This window comes from Rhododendron vialii, chromosome 9a (assembly GCF_030253575.1).
Source record: "Rhododendron vialii isolate Sample 1 chromosome 9a, ASM3025357v1".
In the NCBI taxonomy this organism is placed as follows: domain Eukaryota; kingdom Viridiplantae; phylum Streptophyta; class Magnoliopsida; order Ericales; family Ericaceae; genus Rhododendron; species Rhododendron vialii.
Window position 1 is genome coordinate 28862456 of NC_080565.1, and position 8278 is coordinate 28870733.

At 39.0% G+C, this 8278-nt stretch overlaps 1 pseudogene; it reads left to right on the forward strand.

The window, feature by feature from the left end:
* Positions 1 to 337: 337 nt before the first annotated feature.
* Positions 338 to 2041, forward strand: LOC131300844 (uncharacterized acetyltransferase At3g50280-like; annotated as a pseudogene).
* Positions 2042 to 8278: the final 6237 nt, after the last annotated feature.

The window sequence follows — 8278 nt, forward strand, 5'->3', positions numbered from 1 at the left end:
TGTGATAAAATAGGTAAAATACCTAACCAAACCCAAAAAAATCAATTGCAGCAGAATAGAAAAATTGGTAGGTAAAATACCTTTGGTGGAATTGCTCGAGGAAACTACGGAGGAACTATTCGTAGTTATACATTAATTTATTGTTTTTTTCTCTCTCTCCCCCTCGGTCTCTCTAGTTTACTGTTTATAGAATACTTTATATTATTTTATAAAAGTAGAGATAATAATAGAGAGGATGAGGATTGGTGTGGGGTTGAGAGAAATTTGAATAAATAAAATTAAAAAAATAGATTATTTGGTAGGTGAAATACATTTAGTTGGTGTACATGCTCTAACACACGTAAGAAACACCAAGCAAGCTCTGTATATATCCAGTATCAACCGTAGAAGCTTAAGAGTGACCAAAAATGGCGGAAGTTCGGTCCATCTCTACAACTACGGTCCGAACCGCGAGTCCCGTTGGTGAATCAGTTGATAGGATTGAGTTAACTCCGTGGGATCTCCAGCTCCTCTCTCTTGGCCCAAGCCAAAAGGGTCTTCTCTTCCTCAAACCCACACCATCACAACAAGAACAACAACTACTGGGAAGTACCACCACCACAACCATCGTCGATCATCTCAAGTCCTCCTTTTCCCATGCTCTAAACTTCTTCCCTCCTCTCGCCGGCCGCCTCGGCATCACCCAACACGACGACAGCACCTCGTCGTTCTTCATAGACTGCAACAACGCCGGAGCTGACTTCATACACGCAATTGTCGACAACTTCACCGTCAGTGATGTCCTCGATCCGATATATGTGCCTCGGATTGTCCACTCTTTCTTCCCGCTCAATGGACTTCCTAACTACGAAGGTATCTCCAAACCCTTGCTTGCAGTTCAAGTAACCGAGCTCGTCGACGGCTTCTTCATCGGTTGTACCATGAACCACGCAGCCGTTGACGGATCATCCTTTTGGAATTTCATCAATTCTTGGTCGGAAATTTCCCGCGGTTCCCATAGCATTTCGCGACCCCCGGTTTTCGATCATTGGTTTCCTACCGGCGCTGGTTGCCCCATCCGCATCCCTTTCACCTTGAAGGAAAAGGAGGATACCTTCTTTCCACCGTCATTGGAAGAGAGGGTTTTCCATTTCACGAAAGCGAAAATCGCAGCACTGAAAGCAAAAGCCAATGCGGAGACGGGCACCATTACTATCTCCTCCCTCCAGGCACTATTGGCTAATCTATGGGTATCTGTGGTTCGATGGCAATCGATTTCCTCTGACCAGGAGGTGAGGTACACGTTGCTAATAAGTGCAAGGGGGAGGTTGAAAAATCCCTCACTACCAGAAGGGTATTTCGGGAACACGGTTCATCCGATGGCTATCGCCACCACGGCGGGTGAGTTGCTCGAGAAGGGAGTTGGTCGGGCAGCTTTGGAAATGAACAAGGCAATCGCATTGCAAACAAGCGACCAGGTGAGGAATTTCTGGAAGTGTTGGCTGGAAAACCCGAAGCTGCTGAAAAGGGGTGCTTTCACGAAGAATGGTTTGGCCACCACTCACCAGTAGTTCGCCACGGTTCGATATGTACGGGAATGACTTCGGGTGGGGGAAACCGGTGGCGGTGCGGAGCGGCTCCGCTAACAAGAATGATGGGAAGATGACGATTTTTCCGGGGGTGGAGGAAGGGAGTAACGATGTTGAAGTTTGCTTGGCGCCTGAGAAGTTGGTTTCCTTGGGGGAGGATAAAGAGTTTATGGAGGCTGTTACCATTTGATCTGGTTTCGTTTCACTATTTTCTCGTTTACTTGTGTGTCTGTTTGAAGCCAAAACTGTAACATTCGCCTCGATCGAGGAATTAGCATAAGAATTGGGCTAGTCCGACACTTGGACATATGCCCAAACCAGAGTCTATTGAGCAAAGTGATTCGAGATACCTACGGATCAAAGCAGAAGAGACTAATAAGCTACTATTGTATATCCGGAACTCCAAAAAAAAAACTCACGGTCAGCTTTCATAAAATGTGTAAAATACTTGGTTTGAAGTATTTTGGACCTTATGCGCGCTTGTCTTTCAGAATCTCAGAAATATTTTGGAAGAAGTAAAACTAAACCCTTAGAATAAACCTATGGCCACAACCAGACCTTAAAATCACACAAATACTAGATTTCCGGAACCTGCAGGCTTCATGCATATAGGAAATCTTGCAAAAACTCACCCTACTACATCTGGAAGACCTAAAAACTATTTTTTACCGTTCTATGTCAGCAAAATGTCAAACTTTACATAGCTATCGCCCATCACTATACTTCCTATGAATGCATATATGATTGTCATATATAAGAAAAGAGTTCATAGCCGTGCCCAGTTGTCTTGACGAGTTTCTTAAATTCCATCTGCTTTCGAGCAAAACATTCACATTGCATTTGAACTGACAGTTTGACTGTTCACTATCCAAAGAAAAGAAAATCACATTCGTCTGCACCATCACAAAATCTGAAACTGAAATGAAATTACAAGGGACAAACCATAGGACCATGGCTAGTGTGATAGGCTCCTTTCATGCACCTCGGTCAAAAGTGTTAGGACCATATGCTATGGTCTATCAGTGTTGGCAAATTCCACGACAAAACACATATTTATTTGTATTCTCATTTATCAAGTTGTATTTTATTTTTGTTTATAGAGTGTCTGTTTAGGAAGTGGAAGGAAATCAATTTTGTGTAATTGAGAGTGAGTGTTTCGTATAGGTAGAAAAGGAAAGATTTGTTCTTAAGAAGAAAGGATTTGCCGCACATGGAAAAGATCATTTGGTAATTGCAAGGCTTGACTTTACCGACCAATCGGAATTTAATCTAAGCAATCTGTTTAAGGCACGAGATTTACATTGCCTAGAAGGTGTAATTTATTTGAGGACATGTGGTCTCCTAAGACTACAAAGAGGAATAGAGCAGCCAAAAGATATGGGCCTGGGGTTTGAGAAAAATAGAGAGAAAGCTGCAGGCAACATGCATGCGTGGGTTTAAACCTCAATCAACCAAGTGGTTTCTTTATCTTTGAATCTTGGAGTTCCTCTTCAATTGTTCAAGCTACAATGAAACTCCAAGAGGTAATCACAACTCTATTTAAACAAACTTAGAGTTATTCTTCGGTGGATTTCCGAAAGTTTGCGGAAGGCTTGTGGATTCAAGGCAGCGGCAATCAAGCACTGGGTGTAGTGAGCGAACGATTCGGCAAGTAGGACTTAGGACGATTGTGAGGATTCAAATCGTAGGTAAAATTACTTGTAACTACACATTGAGTATAGTGCTTTGATTCATTCCCGTGGTTTTTACCCGTTTGGGGTTTTCCACGTATATCTTGGCGTTCTCTGTATATTGCTTTCGTTCGTACGATTGATTTATTTATCGATTGGTGGATTGATTAATTAAAAAAATAGTAATAGCAAATATTTATATACCTAGGCAAGCTAGGATTTTTCAATTGGTATCAGAGCAGGTCGCTCGTAATATTAGGTTTATTCCTAGATCGGATCCTTATTTTTTTTTAAATTGCTATTATTGATTCACCAAGAGAAGGAAAATTTATGATCAAACCTCCGATTTTTGACAGTTCCAAATATGTAGCATGTGCTACAACTATGTTTCCCGGTGATAATAGTGTTCTATCTGACAGTAAGAGTACCAGTAATATTTTTTGTGAGGATGAGACTAACCGAACTAGCGATAGAGAAGATAACTATGATACGGAAGCTATGGCTTTGGTTATGAAAAGTTTTAAACGTTCTTTTAAGAAAAAACCTGATTTAGGGTTAGCCACAAAGCTAAAACAATGTGAGAAAGAGAGAATTGATGCGTTGCATGAACTTGGTGTGCTTAAGCGAAAACAAATGAATGTTGAAAATGATATGGCTAGCCTTATTAAGACTAACAAGCTTCTTGAATCAAAGGTAGCAAATTTGCAAGTTAAACTTGACAAGGCCAATGCTACTTTTAAGAAATTGAATGCAGGTTCACAAATTTTAGATGAAGTTTTGGCATCTCAAAAGGTGACATCGGATGGAGGTGGACTTGGTTATGTGGAGAAGGCTTTGTCGTCAAAGGCGCGAGAAAAAATGATATTTGTTAAGCCAAATAGCACTACTCACATTCCTCCCGTGGCAAATAAAGGAAAGTTGCCCATCAAAGAAAATAATGTTGAAGATGCTCGCATAAAGCCAAAGCCAAATTCTCCGAAGGCAAACATGCAAAGTGCAACGGTTAAAAATACCACCACCAAGCGTGGTGAGGTAAACTCTTTTAAGTTTAAGCCCAATAATATGAAAAAGGCTAATACTGCTAAATGCATTCCTACATGTCATTATTGTCAAGCTAGAGGCCACATTAGACCTAAATGCTTCAAATTGCATGGCTATCCCGTCACTAATCATGTTCATGCTTCTCACAATAGGGATAATTATGATCATCTTATTCACATGAAATCTAGACCTCATTGTAGAAAGTTGCATTCACCAAATATTTCACACACACATGTAGCGTATTCTCATGATTATCATGATAAGCATGTGCCTATGTGTCATTTTTGTGGTGTGAAGGGTCATATTCGGCGAAATTGCTTTAAACTTCATGGGTACCCTAATGCTCCTCCTAATTGTCATCCTGTTAATAACAATGAGGGTAGGTACAAATTTTGCGGTTATGGTTGTGATAGAAGTCAAAAACCTAGGCGTAGGGTGATCCTTTATAGAAAGATTACCAATGTGATTCCTAAACATGTGCCCAAAGTTGGAAAAATTGAAAAGGTCAAAACTAGACTTATTTGGGTGAGAAGAACGGACTTGAAAACTCATGTAGATTTGCCTTCCAATCCTCTTGATGACAATGGATTATCTGGAGGAGTTAACCTCGCTTTTTAAAAGCTTGGTCTTGCTTTCTTAGCTTGTTTCATTTTTTTTTAAAGAAAAGGAAAGATTTTTTTTGAATTATTTTTCTGGCCTATTTACTTTAAAAAAACAAAAAAACAAAAAGATTTTCCTTTTCTTTGCTTTGGGCATGCCTTGAGGATTTTAGTTATTGGCTATGAGATTCATTCATATGAGCGTTCTTTTTAAACAATGCATGCACATCCTTTCATGATTACATTCATGCGAAGTATTTGGAAGTTAAATGTGGCATGTTCCATGATTCTGTGATCCCCACCTCTACGCGTCAAAATTAGCAAGATTTTTTTTTAGAGGCAAGTTGGTTCTCCTGTACTTGGGCATGTCTCATGCACTCCCTCTACGCGTCAAAGTTAGCAAGATTTTTTTTTAGAGGCAAGTTGATTCTCCTGTACTTGGGCATGTCTCATGCACTCCCTCAATGATTGACCATTTTGGCATAGTTGTGTGGATACGTTCAGTTGATTAAAAAATATATATACATGTGTTATGCGTGGGACTATAATGCTTATCCAGGCATTCATTGAGTAACCGGACAATTAGGGTGAGGTATTCTCTCTCTGAGCGTTCGGGTCAAAAAATGGATAGACCTTGTGAAGGCATCCTTATTGGACCACTTGCTTAGTAACCAGACATTGCGTATAAGGTATTCTTACTCTCAATATTTGCGTCAAATGGCAGTGGGGTAAAAAAGAATACATTGTTGTTATCATTAAAAAAAGGAGATTAATTGATTGAGGGGGAGTATTCATTCATTAGGGGGAGTTGTACCTAATTCTTGGGACGTATTGATATGCATGGTTTGACTTCATAAAGGGGAGAGTGTTTGACAATCCAGGGTTACACGAGAATTCTCTAATCCTTGACTGATGATCTTAATTTCTTATGATGTGTCACACACTCACATTGTCTTAGACTCATGTTGCATGTTGCAAATTAGTTCTAGATTAATCCATGGTTGATTTTCATGAAAATCTGCTCATGCATTTTTAAGAATAATCATATTCATTGAGACTCATATCCAAAAACATGTCCTCGCTGGTATGTCACATTGTAATATATGGTTTTGTTATCATTCAGTTGGCATTTTTTGCTTCCCGGGATGATATTTTCTCATGGTTTAAATTTTATTGGGTTTTCAACTTGTTGCTTGTTATGCTTGAGAAGTTGCCCCCTTCTTATCTATAAGGGTTAGTTGGAGTTTGGATAGAATTAAGATATTGTTTTGGTACGTGTCTGAAGTTGCATTACTAATGGTTTTCGATCTGGACCTATCTCTATTGGGTTACGAATATCTGAGTCCAGTTTACCTAATGCGTAGTAACTTATTATTGTCTCATTGTTTTTTATTCGGGTTGCTGGTTCATTAGCTTACATATGATGTTGGTTCATGCTCGTTCCATTGCGTTTTATTATGCTATTAGTTCATTAGCTTTCTTGGCTGATTCATTGGAATGATACGTTTCTATTGATATTTTTTTTTCTATTATTGATTACTTTGCCCTTGTCCTTCCATGACAAAAAGGGGGAGAAATTTGTTGACTATAACATATTGAGCTTTTTAGTGATTTTGCAGCTTCACACCAGACATGGCCGCAATCTGTTAGGGGATAGGTTTTTCTTGTCAAATGTGTTTTGTCATGAAAGTGCCAAAGGGGGAGATTGTTAGGACCATATGCTATGGTCTATCAGTGTTGGCAAATTCCACGACAAAACACATATTTATTTGTATCCCCATTTATCGAGTTGTATTTTATTTTTGTTTATAGAGTGTCTGTTTAGGAAGTGGAAGGAAATCAATTTTGTGTAATTGAGAGTGAGTGTTTCGTATAGGTAGAAAAGGAAAGATTTGTTCTTAAGAAGAAAGGATTTGCCGCACATGGAAAAGATCATTCGGTAATTGCAAGGCTTGACTTTACCGACCAATCGGAATTTAATCTAAGCAATAATCTGTTTAAGGCACGAGATTTACATTGCCTAGAAGGTGTAATTTATTTGAGGACATGTGGTCTCCTAAGACTACAAAGAGGAATAGAGCAGCCAAAAGATATGGGCCTGGGGTTTGAGAAAAATAGAGAGAAAGCGGCAGGCAACATGCATGCGTGGGTTTAAACCTCAATCAACCAAGTGGTTTCTTTATCTTTGAATCTTGGAGTTCCTCTTCAATTGTTCAAGCTACACTGAAACTCCAAGAGGTAATCACAACTCTATTTAAACAAACTTAGAGTTATTCTTCGGTGGATTTCCGAAAGTTTGTGGAAGGCTTGTGGATTCAAGGCAGCGGCAATCAAGCACTGGGTGTAGTGAGCGAGCGATTCGGCAAGTAGGACTTAGGGCGATTGTGAGGATTCAAATCGTAGGTAAAATTACTTGTAACTACACATTGAGTATAGTGCTTTGATTCATTCCCGTGGTTTTTACCCGTTTGGGATTTTCCACGTATATCTTGGCGTTCTCTGTATATTGCTTTCGTTCGTACGATTGATTTATTTATCGATTGGTGGATTAATTAATTAAAAAAATAGTAATAGCAAATATTTATATACCTAGGCAAGCTAGGATTTTTCAAAAAGGAAGGGCCCTAACCGTCAAGGTGTGCAAGAACCTTTGACATAACTCATGAGCCCCATGATGTGGCGGACCCAAGAATTAAATACATTTACTCCAAAATAATCTTAGCATTCATGATAAATTAATAATTTTAAAGTATATATGTATTTTAATAATTAGTTATTTGGACAAACTTGCACACCTTGACTACATGCATTAAAACAATATTATCACATGTCCATCATCTATTTTTCTATTACTAACTCTACTATTACAGTTTTGGGGACAAAAAGTATACAAATGCAATGTGCGGTAGACTCGAAGCCACGAATAATATAAAAAAACAAGGTATGCACTACCATTTTCTACTGCCTTTTGGGAAAAAACACACACACACACACACATTTTCAGTAGACTTTTGGGAAAAAACCTTGCAGGAGAGCATGGGGTAGTCTCGAACCCACAACCTCTTGTTTAGAAAGGGAGCACTATAGTACCATTGTACTAACAAACAACTACTTACATGCATTTAACATAAATAATATATATATATATATATATATATATATATATATATATATATATATATATATATAATCGGAAAAAAAAATTTAAGAGCGTGAGTACACGTGACTCCACGTGCCCTGTGATGGGTTCACCCCTGGCCCCATGACACTTCGAGCTTTCCTGGCTCAGAGGCCACAGACAGGTTTAGCCATAATTCTCGATTAGCTAGACCTACTAAGAAAGAGACCACACAACCAGACAGAACACTATCCAATAAATTCATGAGTTATGTCCTAACTA